Raw genomic sequence first — 16,262 nt, forward strand, 5'->3', positions numbered from 1 at the left:
TCAGATTCTGAATATTTGGCAAATATTTATGAATTATAAATGAACAGCTAGAAAATTAATTATTGACTTGTGAATTATTTACTAACCAGAACAGATGTTAAAGTTTTGCATTATTTATTATGATGCATTTATTTCAGTGCTGAATATAATCTATGAAAATAATAGTGATATTATAACTGTATTATTTAAACAGGCTGATCAGTTGTAATTATTATCCCTATTTAACCAGGGAGTCAACTAAAAAACACAGGGAGGGAGATTTTCAAAGGACCCAAGGGGTGGGGGTTCCACAAGTCTAATAAAAATTAATGAGTTGCACATCTTAATCCCTCGAGTGCTTATGAAAAATCTTCCATAGGGAGGTTAAATTGCATGCCCAGGAGAAGTTAAGAGCTAGTAATAGAGCCTGAGAGTTCTGGTCCCTTCTTAAATTTGTTACTGATTATATGCAATATCTCCTATGTTTTGGGGGTGGGGGTTTTTTTCACAATACTGGAATGTAAGAGTCATTAGATACTAGGCTTTCCTAATCAGACCAAGCAGTTCATCCCTCTGACCAACCTGCAAGTAACAAATTCATTGTGCAGGTATTCATGTATTTGCTGTTTGCCAACCAATTATTACCTCTTAATTTCTTCTCTTTCTCCCCAAGACTACACAGAAACAGAAGGTTGTTCTTCTTGTCATTTTTTAATGAAATTAACTATCCCTTAGCAGCCATCCCATTAAACTCTAGATTTTACATTTTATGGGTGGAGTTGAGATAGATTGCCTGACTTTGCATATCCATGGCATATTATAAGATCCAGAGAAGACCAAGAAATTACAGTGTCGGCACTACAATGATATAAGTAATATTTGAGCCATCCTGAAGACCAGTTAGAATTCTCACATATACAACACCTGCAAGAAGCAGATTAGGTTTTGTCCCTTATCATTCTGGTTTTGGCATATTTCACAAAGCCACCTTTGTTTATTCCTGCTTTATGGCACTCGTTACAGGAATCTGTCTTAACATCTGTCTATCAGCTGTGATATTTAAATTAACTGTATTGTGTCCCTCTTGGTTACTGTTCATCCAGGGTAAAAATACTTGGACATCTTGCTTAATTTAATGTTAATTCTTCTGTGCCGTCTAATTTTCCGATTTCTGTTAGCAATATTGTATCAAAGTCTAGCAGTGAACTTCGAGATCTGATCCCATAGTCAGTGTTACTGACTATGTTACTTCTGTTAGCTAGAAATCCACCCAGTCCAGAGGCAGGTCTCTTTTGATGGTCCCAAAAGAGAGTCACACTTTCTTCAAAAAGGATCTCCCTCTTGGGAATACCTACCTATAACTTTTTGACTTCAGCCATAAAGAAAAATATAGAAATGGCTATGGTAGTACAATAAAACCTGTACACATTATTTTTTTTTTCTGCTGGTTTATATTCAGCTGTGTAGGGAAACAGATGTTACAATCTTTGCAATTTATACAGTAACTTTTGGCCAAAAACTTGAATGCATCTTATAAATTTTAATGAATTGAGCTCTACAACAGCCTTGTGAGGGATTGAAGTTCTGCTATGTCCATTTTACAAATAAGAAAACTCAGGAACTGATAAATGTAATAACTTGAAAAAGATTATACAGAGTGTCATGGGCAGACATGGGAAGAAAACCAGAAACTCTATGCCCACCTCACCTTCCCAAGGTCCAAAGACTTATGGAAATCTGTAGAACAAAACACTTGGCTGTCATTGTTAGCTTTGGAGGACTTTTTATGCTGCTCTGATGAGATCTGGCTTGAATATGAAGATGGAAATCACCTTGTCCTCTTCCCATTCATCCTTTCATCTCCATTTGACCTGCTGTGTGCCAATAAAATATTCTAGTTTGAAAAGGAGAGGATAATGTATGAAGATAATTTGGGGATGAATACCTTGGAGGATTCAGAGAGGGCTGATAAACCCTGTAGTTAAGGGAGGTATTGATGTCCCTTTCACTTGGAGTAGGTGCACTGGTCCCAACACCAATCATGGATTTATTATTCCAGCTTGTGAGACAGTTTTATGCCAATGTGATTTTCCTTTTGTGGCCAGGCTGTAAGAGGATGAACAGGGCTTTCCATGAATGTGTCTTGACCTGACCCCAGACAGGCATCTTTATTTCTCCTTCTAGTGTCCCAACCAGCCCATAAAATCCACAGTTCCCCTCCTATCTCTCTAAATCGGTCCAGCTAGCAGCTCTAGCCTATACCTACCATCAAAAGCCTGTAATATCAACTATGTTAAAATTCTCTAGGCTTTAAAATAAGCCTGTGGTTGTTGTTGTGCTGACAATATTATTAGGTAAATGTAAAGAAAATGTTTACACCTTTTATTTTTCCGGAGGTCTCTGTAATCCTCTTTAACTTCAGTTGTTTAAAAAAAAAAAAAAAAATCCTGTCTTTTCTTCAAAATCAAATGGAGGCCTATTCTTATTGAAATGAGATGCATAAATCATTCTGCCAGGACAAGTAGTTCAGATCTGATCATCACAGGAAAAATAGTAATAATCTGCTATATAGAAATTAGTGTGAGCACACATTTTCTACTGTGAGGGGCAAAAGTGATCTATAACAAGAAAAAATGCTCTGCTGGGATCCTTTTTAATAAAGAAAAGCAGCAAGCCACTGGAGAGGTGTTAAAGTCAAAGCATATCTTAGTCACAGGGTTTATAGATGAATTCCAACAAAAGAGATGTTAAGGTATGGTTTGGTGTTCCTGTAAGTAAAACCTGCTGCACCACACATATTTCATAACCATTTAGAGTTTTGCTGACAAATAGATTGATATTAATATTTTAAATTAATGTATGAGTGCTTGATTTTTCTCAATGATAAATAATCCAGCAGTTCTGTAGATGATGAATGTCCCTGCTCTAAGAAGCTTGAGAGCTGACACTCTGAGGAAAATGCATAATGCAGCTGCTGCCCCTGAAACCTGGGGCTGAATTCAGTGCAGGATTTAGGAACCTGCAGTGAGGAGCGCCTACATCCAAAACTGCAGTCCAGCTGCCCTCACTTTTCTCTCCTCCAGTTATTGTCTGTCATTATGCACATCTCTATATGATTATGAAGGTCTTGTAGCATTTATGTTTGGTTTCTTCAATGATCATGTGCAGACCAGTGAGAGCAGACCAGTGCCTGGTTCCAGCCAGCTCCAGGACCTGGGCTTTGCCCAGCACAGGTTGTGCTTTGGAAAAGCTTGTCTGCAGCAGTCGAGAGCACAGCACCCACTCTGAATCTGTGCAGCTATAAGAAAATATCAACTTTTATAACTCCACCAGCTGTGATTAGTTGTGTCATCCACTTCTGGTCTCTCTGCAAGTGAGCCTGGCTGGCCAGTTGGCCCTGTGAGGTCATGCGATGTTCCTGAAGGAGGTGGTGATTGGCTCTGGCGCTCCTGTACAGCCAGTTCTATGTGTGAGAACTTATAGATGTCCTAAGGCACAAGCTCTCCCCACTCTACCCTTGCACAGTTTTGCAGTGCACGAGTCTTAGCACGTGACAAAAAGTCGGCTCAGGATCTGAGAGCAGCTTTTAGAGGCACAGAGGACGGCGCCGAGGTGATCCTTTGCTTCTCTGCTCTAAGTGCCTTGATGTGCAGGGAGAGAGAGCGGGCTGGAGGCTGCAGACTCTGCCTTCAGCCCTGTTGTCTCCCATGTTCAGCACCGCGTTAATCTTGGGCGTGCGAGTTCCTGGAAGTCGTGACTCCCCTCCCTCCGAGCAGCATCACGTCTGCCTCCAGCAACTTTCTCTCACTCCTGAAAAAAGGCACAGCTCCAGTACCTAAGGAGCCCTCCCCTAACAAAACACCATAAGGGAACGGGAAGGAAGGAATGCCCCCCAGCTCTGAGCGTGCAGGAGGGGAGCTGCAGCATCGCTTTGCAGCCCTGCAATTAGCAGTGACCTGCTGATGCCGCTGCATCTGATGTACAGACGCTGTCAGTCCGGGCACGTGTCCTGAGCATGCACCTGAGGGACGCAGTTACTCAGCCTGTTTTCTCCAAACAGGGAGTTCACCCTCGAAAATTATGATTTGTAATTGTAGCCCTAAACCATACACTGTAACTGTGAAGTAGTACAGTCGGCTGATTTCTTCTCCCATAAAAAGCACTTTGAATTTATTCCCTTTCTTAGCCACTGGAAAGCAATTTATAACATTCTTGTTCTCCAGCTCTTGATTACAATGAGGTCCAGCTCTCTGGCCAAATGTAGAGCTTGTTTTGCTTAACATCCATTTTGATAAATTTGTTAACAAATTGCAATCAAAACTGTATATTGTTAATACACTCTTCCCCTCCTTAGAACATGTCACTGTGGACTAAAGTGACAAACACGACTAAAGCCTAATTTTTGGAGCTCTTCATTTAGTGTTGTAATTGGGTGTAAAGTAACATAGTCTAAGATCCATAGTCATCTTAAACTGTTCTGCACAGCAACAGAGAGCAAAAGTCAGGGCTCTGTAGGAAGCCCACAGAAAGATAGCAGCTTAAAAATAAATTATGATCTTGATGATCTGTTTGTTTGGTTTTCTGCTCATTATCCTTCAGGCATATCTTTAGCAATCTAAAGTAGTATGAGAGGTTGTTTCAAAAATGTAAGTAGTGAGACAGAATGGGGACTGCAAATTGAAATTAGAAACTGGTCTGATATTCTATTAGAAACTATCTGATAGGACAAAGAGACAGAGCTTGTTCCTAAGCATCTCCCCTCTACTGTTCCATCAGCTGAAGTAACTTGTGCTTCAGAGTAAACGCTTTGACAGAACCAAAGTGCTACCAAGGAAACTGGACAATATGCTGTATTTTAGCCCAGCTCTGCATTTATTGCAAATAATCAAGTGCAACCAGGAAATTTCTTGTAAAAGAGCCCAGTTGTAACAAGGAGTCCTATCGAAAAAAGTGCCAGATCAAATGGCTGGGGTGAGAAATCATTTGCAACCTTATTCCATCTCTTGTTTCCATGCAGATGATTGCTCAAACTTGTGAAGTGTGCAGGATTCACATGTGTAAGACAGGAGAGCTTTGGTCTTCTTCCTGAAACATTTCCCATTTTGAGGGACCACTCACTCAGCATCACCCTAATTAAAAGTGGAAGGGGGCTCTCTACAAAGAAGTTTGATGTTCTCGTTTTAATGCACTCCTGTTGTATTCCTATCCTGAAGGAGTAGTCTTTGTATAGAGGCTGGGAGGAATCAATATACAGCCACTCTTCTGCCTCTTTGATGCAGGAGAATGCTTGAGGATCAACCTACCCCAGCCCTGAGGCTGATTGAAAACTGCAGTGTCGCAAAGCAACTCAAGTGGGCCAAGATCCAATGCTTGTTCATGTATGAGATAAACTGATGCAGAAAGATACCGTTTTTCTTTGTCATACATATGATAGTCATGTTGCCAAACCCTGCAATTTCAAAATTGTTTAATTATCATATAATGGTAATCATGGTTGTTACACTACTTTATGTTATGTCTTGGGAAAAAAAGGGAGTAGGAAATTTGTTCTGCATGAAACTACCAGATTGAGGTATGCAGCAGATACATGAGCTTGTGTCTACATTAATTTACCCACTGACTGCATCTTAAATTTAATATCTGTTCTATCATACTCTTAATTAAGCCCTAAGTAATTTAAAGCTTTGAGGTGGGCTACTATTTTATTTCTAGCAGTGGTGCATGGAAGTGTGATTCATACATGTGAATAAAAATAGATTAGGACAGACCTTCCCCAGTGTAGACTGTTACAGCTCCAGCGACTCATCTTTCAGAGAAAGGACCCGAGAAGTGGCACAAAGATTTTAGGGCGAGGTGTATTACTCATGTGTGGCAAAACTATGGGACCATGCAGAAGGGGCTTCAGGGCTGAACCTCCGGCCTTTGTGTTGGTCCCACTTCATATTTGTTCCTATCTAAAGGCAGATGAATTATGAGGTGAACACAGAGGAATTCTCACAATAGAGAAAGTAAATAAATCCTGCTGAAGAAACAAGGTGAGGAGGGTTACTGAAGAAAATAGCACCTCCCTTTAACAAATTTCTCACTTTACACAGAAATAGCCCGTGCTCAGATGTGTGGTCAGTGGGGAGCTCTCTGCCAGGGCAGCTTCAGCACGTTAATCACCTACCTTTGATACCCAGATGCAAAGCCCAACTCTCATGGGCACCCCAGAATGTTATGGCACTGAGTCTATAAACCAATAAATGTGTTTTGCTGATCCAGACAATGTTGAACAACTCGGTTTTGAAACAAACAGATCTATTGCTATGTGAAACTACTTCTGTGGCACTGAATAGAAACATAATTACCAAAGATTTAAAAGCAACTTCCAGCTGAAAACTTGCCACAATATGCTTGTGTTTCATAACTAAACTTTCTCTGCAGTCCATGCTGGCAATGCCTCTTGCTAGATGCCTGTTGAGCAAAGCCTGCTAACAGTGTAGCTGGGGTACAATTTGGGGTAAATGTGAGAATATGACTCCTTATGAGATCAGTGCTGGTGAAAAATAATGTCTAAATATAAACAGTATCTAAATATTTCCAAAACTTGTCCTTTCATTTTAGAAGTAGTAATAATTTAAACCAGAAGCAAGATATCAAAGATACATCAAATACATCTGTACTGTGCACTGCCCTTCCTGTTTTTAGGATGAAAATACTACAAGTGCTTATCCTTCTTATTGGCAGGAAATTTATAATCAAAATCTCTAAGTTGATTTAAAACGTGGGATCACTTCCAGAGTATGTTTCTCTGATGGTGTCTTCTACATACATCTGTCCTGGTCCTGCACTGCTCTGCACCTTCACATAATCTCAGTTCATTCCTTGGGTTTATTCTCTTTTTCCATGTCAGTTGAAGTGGGAACAGAAAACACAATTCTGACAGCAAAAAACCTAAACGTATATTTTAACTATCAGACTGTGGTGATTATATATATTGATAAGTGCATAGTGGCAAGTTCCACCTGAACATGAGGAAGGACTTCAATGTGCAGGTGACTGAGCGCTGGAACAGATTGCCCAGAGAGGTTGTGGAGTCTCCTTCTATGGAGATATTCAAAAGCTGTCTGGACACAACCCTGAGTAATATGCTGTAGTATAACCTGCCTAACTCCATTGGTCCCTTCCAACCTTCCTCATGTTGTAATTCTGTGTAAACAAACAAACAAATAAAAAAACCCTGATAAAATAAGGTATTTGAAATTTCTCTTTAATATGGAAAATGTTTGCAGCATTTTTAACAAATCTAAATTTGGAAGAAAGAAAAATAATTTTACTTGGTGCTTTTTTTTAAACTGGATTTACTCTTTTCCTTCTGTTTTTTTTCGATGGGTTTTTTTCTCTCTCTGAATAAGGGAGAGAAAAATGGGGAAAAAAAGTAAAAAAATGAGGAGATAGGACTAAGCAAAAATAGGATTACTTCTACCACTAAAAATTCAGAGGCAAATTTCTAAGATTCCCTGCATTAAGAGAATAAAAGAAATGAAACATTTTTATAAGAGCCTGAAGAACAAAAAAATAGTTCAATTTTGTTGTTTTTCCTCATTTTTAGTTTGGCTCTGCGACAAAGAAAATGAGAAAACTGTCATTATTATCATTAATCTGGTTCCATTCAGCCATGCTTGTTTATCTACAGCACAGCCAGTAATGCAAAGGGAAGGCACAATGCCTTTATATTATTATCTCCTCTAAATATGCAAGAGTTTATGAATAAACTATTTATCAGCTTTCTTTGTGACCAGTTCTGAATTTTCTTTAAATTTACATTATTATTACTTACAGAGAACCTTCCACTTTGACTCCAGCATATTTTCTTCTACTCCCATGTGATCAAAGTGTCTAATGCAGAAGGACCTTTTTCTACTCTGCCAAAATCTGTCAGAGTTTTCTACCTATGCCACAGAAGGAGGATGGAGTAGAATAGTACATGAGATTAATGTCATGCTACAAATTGGTACAAAGAAATGAAAATTAACTGATATAGCAGAGTACCATAGCCTTGATTAGTTTATATTAGGAAATTTCTCAATTTAAAATTTTCTTACTTTAAGATGTAACATTAAAATTCTCTGTGTGTGGAGAATGTCTGCATTGTGTCTCATTTCATATATTTTTCTTTCCATTCATCTTGTCTACTACCATGTAAATATGTTTTCAAAGTTATTCTTCCTTTCTGAGTAGCTTTTGCTGGCATTTCTCACATTCTGTGTGTTTTGTCATGCTTCATTTTTGTTCTCTCCTTCCTCAATCAGGTGTTTGAACAGGAGGTGACAGTGTTCAAGTTTTCTCTAGGGATCTAAGGGAGAACAAGATAAAATCAAAAGTTGGTCATGTCATGATATACATTTATTGAGACAAAAACATCTTTATCCTGAAAGAGTGTATGTTTATAGATATATTTTTATACTAATGACTCACTGGATGTGTTGCAATTTTTAATGGTGCATGAGTAATGCCTGGGAGTCTGTATTTAAATGTGAGGGAAATCTTGACATTTTTAAAGGGAATTCTCTGGTGTTGTTTCTATGGTAACTTTTCTAAAGGAATGATATTTTTTCAGTTGATTTTTAATTGTGATCAACAGTAGAGTAACTAAAATGTTGAATGTAAAAGAAAAGAAATTATATTTGTGCTGAGCGATTTCAGGAGACCAAGGGACTGATTGCACCTCACTTAAACCCTTAACTGGGGGCCTAAGGAACTTTCTGTGTTCATGGACTTGACTTGGGGTTTTGGAAGCAAGGAAGCAGGATGAAAGACCCAAGCATCAGGGAACATAGATAGTGGGGTTACAATAAAGTAGTCCCCAGGAGTGCCAGGTCAAATGTTTGGCTTAGTGAAGCAGAAGACATGATAACCAATCCCAAAGCTTTACTTAGCTAAAGAAACAAAACTATTAAAAATAGCGAATTAAAGACAATGACATAGAAAAAACGAAGACTTTAAAGAATGCCTTCACACATCCCTTTCTCAACAGCATTTTCTCGACTTCCTCAAAGAGCTGAGCAGCAGAATGTTTCTATTAATCATAGTTATAACTCTAAAAACTTCCTGTACCTATATGTTTTAAAACAATGCAATACTTTCAGGCATAGTTTCCTTTTACCTGTGAAGTCAGGCCCTGGTGTGCTTTTTTCCTACAAGCAGGACTAGGCAGTAGGAAAGGATATAAGCTTTGATTGTGGCACACATTTCCTGGCCTCTGAGGTTCTTGTGGGACAGTCACACTTTCATGCACAAAACAATTGATCCAGGTACTAAACTTGTAGCTCTTCCCTGGGTACATTAAAAATCCATCCTGAGATCTCCACGGTGTCTTCAGGAGCTCTGAGTCCAGGACCAGAGGGAGGCTGGAAGGACTTCCAAAGGAAGTTTTTCCATAAGTACTGTTTCTCATTCATTTCCTTGAATTCACAAGGAAACATAACACACAAAACTTAGCAGCAGCTATGTTGGAGACTATTTAATTCATTGTGGAAAACTAAATTCTTTGTGTAGTTTTGGATGGGAAAGCCCTACATTTTTCTGAGATCTGTGTTTGAAAGGCCTGCATCATTAGTATTACTGACAATTTAAAATTTTATATTGATTTAAGAGAAATCTTGGAGATTTATTGGAAAACTTTTTGTACAAAGTTACCATACACAGAGTGATTAAAAGGAGGGAAGAGGCAAGAAGGTCTTTCTTTCAAAAGACTGAGCAAATCACAAAAAAAAAGTGATAAACAGAAGATCTTTTCAGAAGCTTTGACTTTCCTTCTGCAATTAGTTTTGCATGAGAGGTTTGTCAGTGCATGTTTTATCAAGCTCTGGCATGACCCCTCCACTCTTTGCCCTTCCAAAACTCTGACAAAGTTATGAGATTACAGTGATTGGCATGCGGATGCAGCTCTCAGTGTCACTTGTAAGACCACTGTTAAAGGTGAAAACTTCTGTTCAGATAAATCACCACCACTGCTCTTCTTCTTCCATTTAAAAAAAATGAGACTTCAGTGACAATTGCATCAAGCACCCAGTGCCTGAGTACAGGTGAGAGTTTAGGGACCATACCTACATTTACTGTAAATTGACATATCTGCGTCAGTACAGCAGTGACTCTAAAGCCCTACTGGTTTAAATGGAATTTTAAATCTATGGAACTCTGTTTTGAACTTAATTGGAAAAATCTCCTGGGTGTGTGTGTATGTGACTCATTACACGGAAAACACAGGATAAGTGTTTTTTCAACAACCTTTCTGATTTCAAATACAATCTGAAGACATGAATTTAAAGCATGTATTTTTAAAATGAATGTGTGATACATTCCTTTTAGCATGCTATCACACATGATTATTTATCCAGGTTTTGCTGCTTGTGGTTGCATAAACCAATGCAGTCACTCTCCTGTTTCTATAGCCAGAAAAAGCAAAATTTTTCAATGTTCTCAAATGCTTGTATGACTCAGAAAAGAAAGGGACTTTCTGAAAGTTATCTAGTCTCTATCCTCCTTCCTGTAAGTGTCAGAGTCTTCCTTCTCTTTTTGGTAAGTATTAATATTTTCAGGATTCTAGTTACATTACAAATGTCACTTACATAGTGCCCACTTGCTTTACTGGTCAAGGACCTGCTTCCAATGAAGGGACATTTTGTCATTCCTTCAGTAGGAGGAGAAAAAGAGGAAAACCCTGGTAAATTGCGTTCTAAAACAGGGAATTGGGGTGGGAGTGGGAGTGGTGTCTTTATTAGATACAGTGAAAGTACAAGAAGAATTTTCTGTGTGTCTGCCATCTTTGTCAAATTCTCTGTTAAGGCCCAGCTTCAGGACCAGTATTACTGGTGATTTTGCTAATGCTGCTCAGACTTCCACTGTTTCTGTGTGTCACAACATAAAAGCAAGACCCTTATCAGGGACACTAAAGCAATGGTAGCAGCAACTAGAAATCTTAAATAGAGTGCTACTAGTACATGAACTTCAGTTGGTCAGACAGTGCTCTACAATTCTGACTTTTCTTAAGAATTTGTATAACAGTTTAAGTGCTGTCTCCATATGTTTTCATAGAAGGCATTGCTGTATATATATATATATATATATTGCTGGTCTTTTTCTGCAGTCAGAAATGGAAGGTTGGTGCAAAAAGAAACTTGGACTGTAGAAGCACAAACGAACTTTGCAAACCATCTGCTTCAGAACTTTAAACTATTTATAAAAGCATTTTATTATTTTAAATTTATAATGAAAACAATTTAAAGCTAATAAAAATGTTCTAACATCAGATTGAAGTAGGTTGGAAGTGAATTTCAATCAATATAATGAAGGACAATTTTCTAACGTAATCCATGTTTGTCCTGAGGCTACCAGTATTAGAAGATAAGATAGAAAGAGCAGTATCTGTGTCAAAGGCAGGAAAAACACATCTTGATTTCAGGTCTCCTACAGATTTGCAGCACTGGCTACTATTCTGAAAATACCTTTTCATATGTAAACTATACTAGTTTGTTTTCATTTCAGGAAAGAAGAAACAAACAACCAATTACAATATTAAAATAGCACTTTAACAAACTAATCTGCTGATGTTACAGTAGAGAAAACTGATACCTAACAGTTCTCTGAATTCTTGGCAAGCACGTGCAGTATTGATGTGTAAGAGAAGTCCAGCATTTTGATGATAGCCACATTCTGCTGTAACAAGATCACAATGTAAAATCATGCATTTCTCATAATGTTTTACCATTAAACAGGTTTGGAGTTAGCATTTTTATAGAGGGTCCTTAATCAGGCTTTCATAATAACACTAGTAGTGTCATGTTAAAACTTAAATTAATATTTTTATCTATATTCCGTGAATATGAACGTAAGCACAGTGGAATTAAAGTTTCGATATTGCAATTATTTTATTGTGAAATACCAATTTACATAAAGTCTGACTCTGAAAATATTTACTACTGTGTTGCAGTTGCTATTCTGATTAGTTCTGTCGATTTATATTTAATTACTTAGAATGCAGTGGGCAGGATTGGACCCTATGTTACAAAGAGACCCCACGTGTTCTGTATAAAAGACATCTTTCAAAACACCTGCCGTGGCTCCTGTGGTATTTTGAAACTTTGTCTTCAATATTTAGTTTTCCTTCCACTGATGCTCAAATATTTGAATGATAGAATTATTACTGAATTAGGTAGAATGACGCTTTTTATTTTTTGACATAACTGCCACTGTCTTGTCCTGTGCTTTATCTCAAGAAAGAGGTGCACCTGCAAATCTAGAACATGTCAGCTTTAATTAAATTGAATATTAAAAATGCAATTCATCCACTTATCTTGTAATATTTTGTCTGTGGATCAGTAAGCATCACAGGCAAGTGGATCAGAGAGATCTAATAGGATTTTTTTGAATTTACTTGGAAAAATGTAATAAAGTAAAACCTTCATTTGTTTAAAAATGTCTATAAATGCATCCAGTTTTATCTCACTGATTACCTTTATAAGCAATACATTATCAGAGTGCCACTTTTACAGGGTTACATCAGCCTCCTAGAAGGCTGAGCTGACCTTTTCAGACTGTTGGACCTCATTTCACTAATGGGAACCCCAAACATTTCTGCATCTCTTTCCTATTTAAAAATAAACAGTCAAAACAGGCCAATGTGAACAGAGAACTAATCAACAGAAAAATTTGCATCCAAGTTTGTTTGATTTGATGAAGCACAGAACTATTTTATTTATTGAAACTGTATTAATATAATTAAAATAAATGGAAAATGCTCTCTTTACTTAATTAATATTTTAAGCTGTCTCTGAAGAATAGTATGCATCTTGAATTCAGTTATCATTTTTAAACTGCAAGACAGATTAATTAGATTCAAATCTTAGCCAGAATGAAATAATTTTCTTAATAAAGCTAAGAGCTCTAAAATTTACTTGGAAGTAGAATGTGTCTAGTGTTGATCTTTACAGATGTACATGAGAAGATAAGACATAAAACTCAATGAAGTCTAGTGGTTAAAATCTTGGAAAGTCTACTTCAAGTTATAGTCCTAGGTGTTGGTTTTATTTATAAGAAAGGTGTGATGTTTTCAGGATATGGGGATTCTGCCTCTTTCTACGTGTATTACTACAGTTAAGGCAATTTCAAAAAATGTGGAATAGGAAGTTAATATTTAGAAAAGACAGTTTTTTCATAGGAGAGAAGGAAATTCCACTTTGATTTTAAGATTCATGTGGACAGAAAGTCTGTGGAAAATCCTCTACAACATATTTGCTTCCGTATTTAAGGAGCAAACCTCCAAAGGATGTTAGATATAACTTTTAAACAAAAAACCAAATAAAATTAAATGGTGTTTTACTCTATCATACATGCTTTAAAAGAATTAAAATTTATTTCATACCATACATTGTACATGCATTTGGAGAAAGAAGTGGCCCAACTTAGAAGTGCAGACAGATCTGCAGTCAGAAATCAAGGCAAAAAGATCAGTGTGGTTTCAGCACCTAGTCATGAAGAACAGACTTTTAGGGAGTCCTGACAAACATTGCTCGTTTTCAGGCAAGAGTTTTGTTCTGTGCAAACTGAAAATATGTTTCAGCATCATTCTCATTGAAATTGCAAGATTTGGAATATTTTGAGTTTAGGTATAGTTCAAATACAGCTCTTGAATTTGGATGAATGTTAATGCAGATCTTCAAAATACCGGTATTTTTAGATGCGCCAAACCCAAAGAAACTGTCTCAAAGTCATTTATTCTTTCAATGTCAACTCTTTTCCAAGAAAAAGACATGAAACTTTCTAGAAATTCTATAATGAAATGCTGGGGCTTTTGTTTTACCGTTTGTAAATTAATTAAATCATATCAAAATTTATCAAGTATCAGTAAGTCAATTCACAAATAAGAACTGTGAGTAAAAGTGCTATGAGTACTTTAAAAACAGTTTCTAAATTTAAAGTTAGTAAACTATTGAAAATTATTTCTTCTATCTGGCAACACCTCCAACATCTGTAATGAATAGCACATTAAACAATCTGTGTTTAAATAATTTCTCCCTGTTACATAACCCTGACAGATATTTGCCATAGCTACAAAGGTCACATTTAACACATGATAAAAGTAATGAAAATTACTTGAAAATTAAAAGTATTTTAAATTTCACTGTAAATTTCTCAAAATCTCACTGTTAAAAAATACATATTTTAACTAGTATTTTGCTGTCTTTTGACACTTGGCCAGTTCAACCCATTGAGCACCTGACAGCTTGGAAAAGATGTAATATTTGCCCAGGAAATGGCAATGAATATATTTGTAAATAAGAAATACAAACTAAAAAGCTAATGGAAGTATTTATCAGCTTCAGACAGTTCATTAGAAGGATCAATATGCAAACACACGTGTCCTTTTAATGAAATCTCTTGGCGGGTTCATTTATCTTTCAACTTAAGTAATACAGGTTAGTGAGCGAATTATGTATGCTGTGGCTCTTATGGGGGCAGGAGGATTTCAGACGAAGAGGGGTGCTCTCTGACAGACTGACAAATAGTATGCTGATACCGTGCACTACAAACGTGGCTGATGAAATGTTTGGAGAAGCCACGTTTGTGCTAATCTGTGGGAACGTGAAGGATTTTCCATGACCAGAAGCCAGTCAGGAGGTAGGAGAGTGAGGAGTACCTCTTCTACCTGGAAACCTTCTTGTCATAAAAGGTGGTGATGTGAAGAGCATCTTCCTCGCCCTGGGATGGGAAGGCTGGGTGCGAGTGTGAGGTTAGTGGGGGTGAGCCCATGGCACAACCACTCTGCGCTTTCTGAGCATGGGAGAGCGACCCTGTGCAGGGAATGGCGATGATATTTCGGTGCTGTCCTACAGGTTTAAGTGAAGCGTCCCTCTGGGGCGGGGCGGGGGCTTGTTCTGGGGACAAAGGCGGCCCTTGACCTTCCTTGGCTCCCCGGACAGGAGTGTGTACCTTACCCAGGTGGCGGCTGCCGAGGAGCGCTGGAAGGATGAATACCGTCCTGGGAAAAGGGGAACAAGGAATTGTTACACTGGGCTGCTGCAGTATCTCTGGGACAGCCGCGGGGAGCCCGGACCACCCGCTCCGGCTGGGAGGCAAAGCTGGCCAGGGCCGGGCAGGAGGCAGTGCCGGTGCCCCCGACGGCTGCCGGGGCAGCGGGCGTGTTGGGAGGGGGCGGGCCGACCTGTCTATCCCATCCCATCCCATCGCATCCCGTCCCATCCCATTCCATCCCATCCCACCCCATCCTATCCCACTCCCGCACACCGCCCCCTCCACACTGTCCTTGCCGCCACCGGGGCCGCGCCGCAGCTGAGGAACGGGCGGGCGGGGCTGGAGGGTACCTTCGGAGGCGGGGGGGGAGGGGGGGGTGCAGCTCCCCTGGCTCAGGACAGCTCTGTCCGGGGGGACCCGCCGGGGGAGGCCGGGGCACAGCGGCCGCGGCGGCGTGGTGGGGGTGGACCGGCTGGGGAGGAGAAAGGGAAGGGGAAGGAAATAGGGAAGGGGGAAAGGAAAGGACTGCCCGTCTCCACGGACAGAGGCCTGCCATCCCCAAGCGCAGTGGCAACGGGAAACAATGGGAAGAGGGAAGCGGGAGGGTGCTTCGTCCGAGAGGGGATCTGAAGGGACCTGTCACCCGCCCCCGGCAGCCCCTTCTGCCGCTCCCTGCTCGCTCTTGTCCCACTCCCGCGGCCGGGGCACTCCGTGGACAGGTGCTCGGGGAGCGCCCCACAGGGTGTTTGACGGCGGCAGGCGGGAATTTGGGGAAGATAGGGAAGACTGCGGGGTACGTTTCGTTTTAAGGGTCTGTGCTGCCCCAGGCACCTGCGCGGAAACACAGCTTCAACTGGGAGTTAGGGGTGTGCAGCGCCGGGCACAACACGGCCCCGCTCGCCCGCACCGGCTCTCAGCAGTGCCCGCGATGTATTGAAATGGACTTCGCCACTGTCCCAGGGCGGGTCGCAGCACACTCTCCTCCTTCCTAATTTCGTGTGTTATTTGTAGAACGAGGACGGGAGGGGAGAAAGTTTGGATGTCCTTTGCTTGGCAGTATAGGGATATTTTTTAACAGAGGGAAGTCTTTTCAGGAAGAAGCGTTGCAGGCTTCTCTGCCGTATTGTCATGCAAATGATGTGTAGGTTTTCCTTGCTGTCCTTGTTTGATTTTATTTTTGGCTTTCCATCATTGTTCTACCCTCCACTTCCATCTTGCGAGAGAGACACCAAAAAAAAAAAAAAAAAGAAAATGAAAAAGGTGGGGGA

General features: G+C 39.6%; 1 protein-coding gene across 1 annotated transcript in view; it reads left to right on the forward strand.

The window, feature by feature from the left end:
- The window catches only part of PTPRN2 (protein tyrosine phosphatase receptor type N2), a 645,372-nt gene that overhangs the window by 514,535 nt on the left and 114,575 nt on the right, over nt 1-16,262 (forward strand). The gene's annotated exons all lie outside the window — the stretch shown is intronic.

The sequence above is a fragment of the Chiroxiphia lanceolata genome, chromosome 1, assembly GCF_009829145.1.
Source record: "Chiroxiphia lanceolata isolate bChiLan1 chromosome 1, bChiLan1.pri, whole genome shotgun sequence".
NCBI classification, from domain to species: domain Eukaryota; kingdom Metazoa; phylum Chordata; class Aves; order Passeriformes; family Pipridae; genus Chiroxiphia; species Chiroxiphia lanceolata.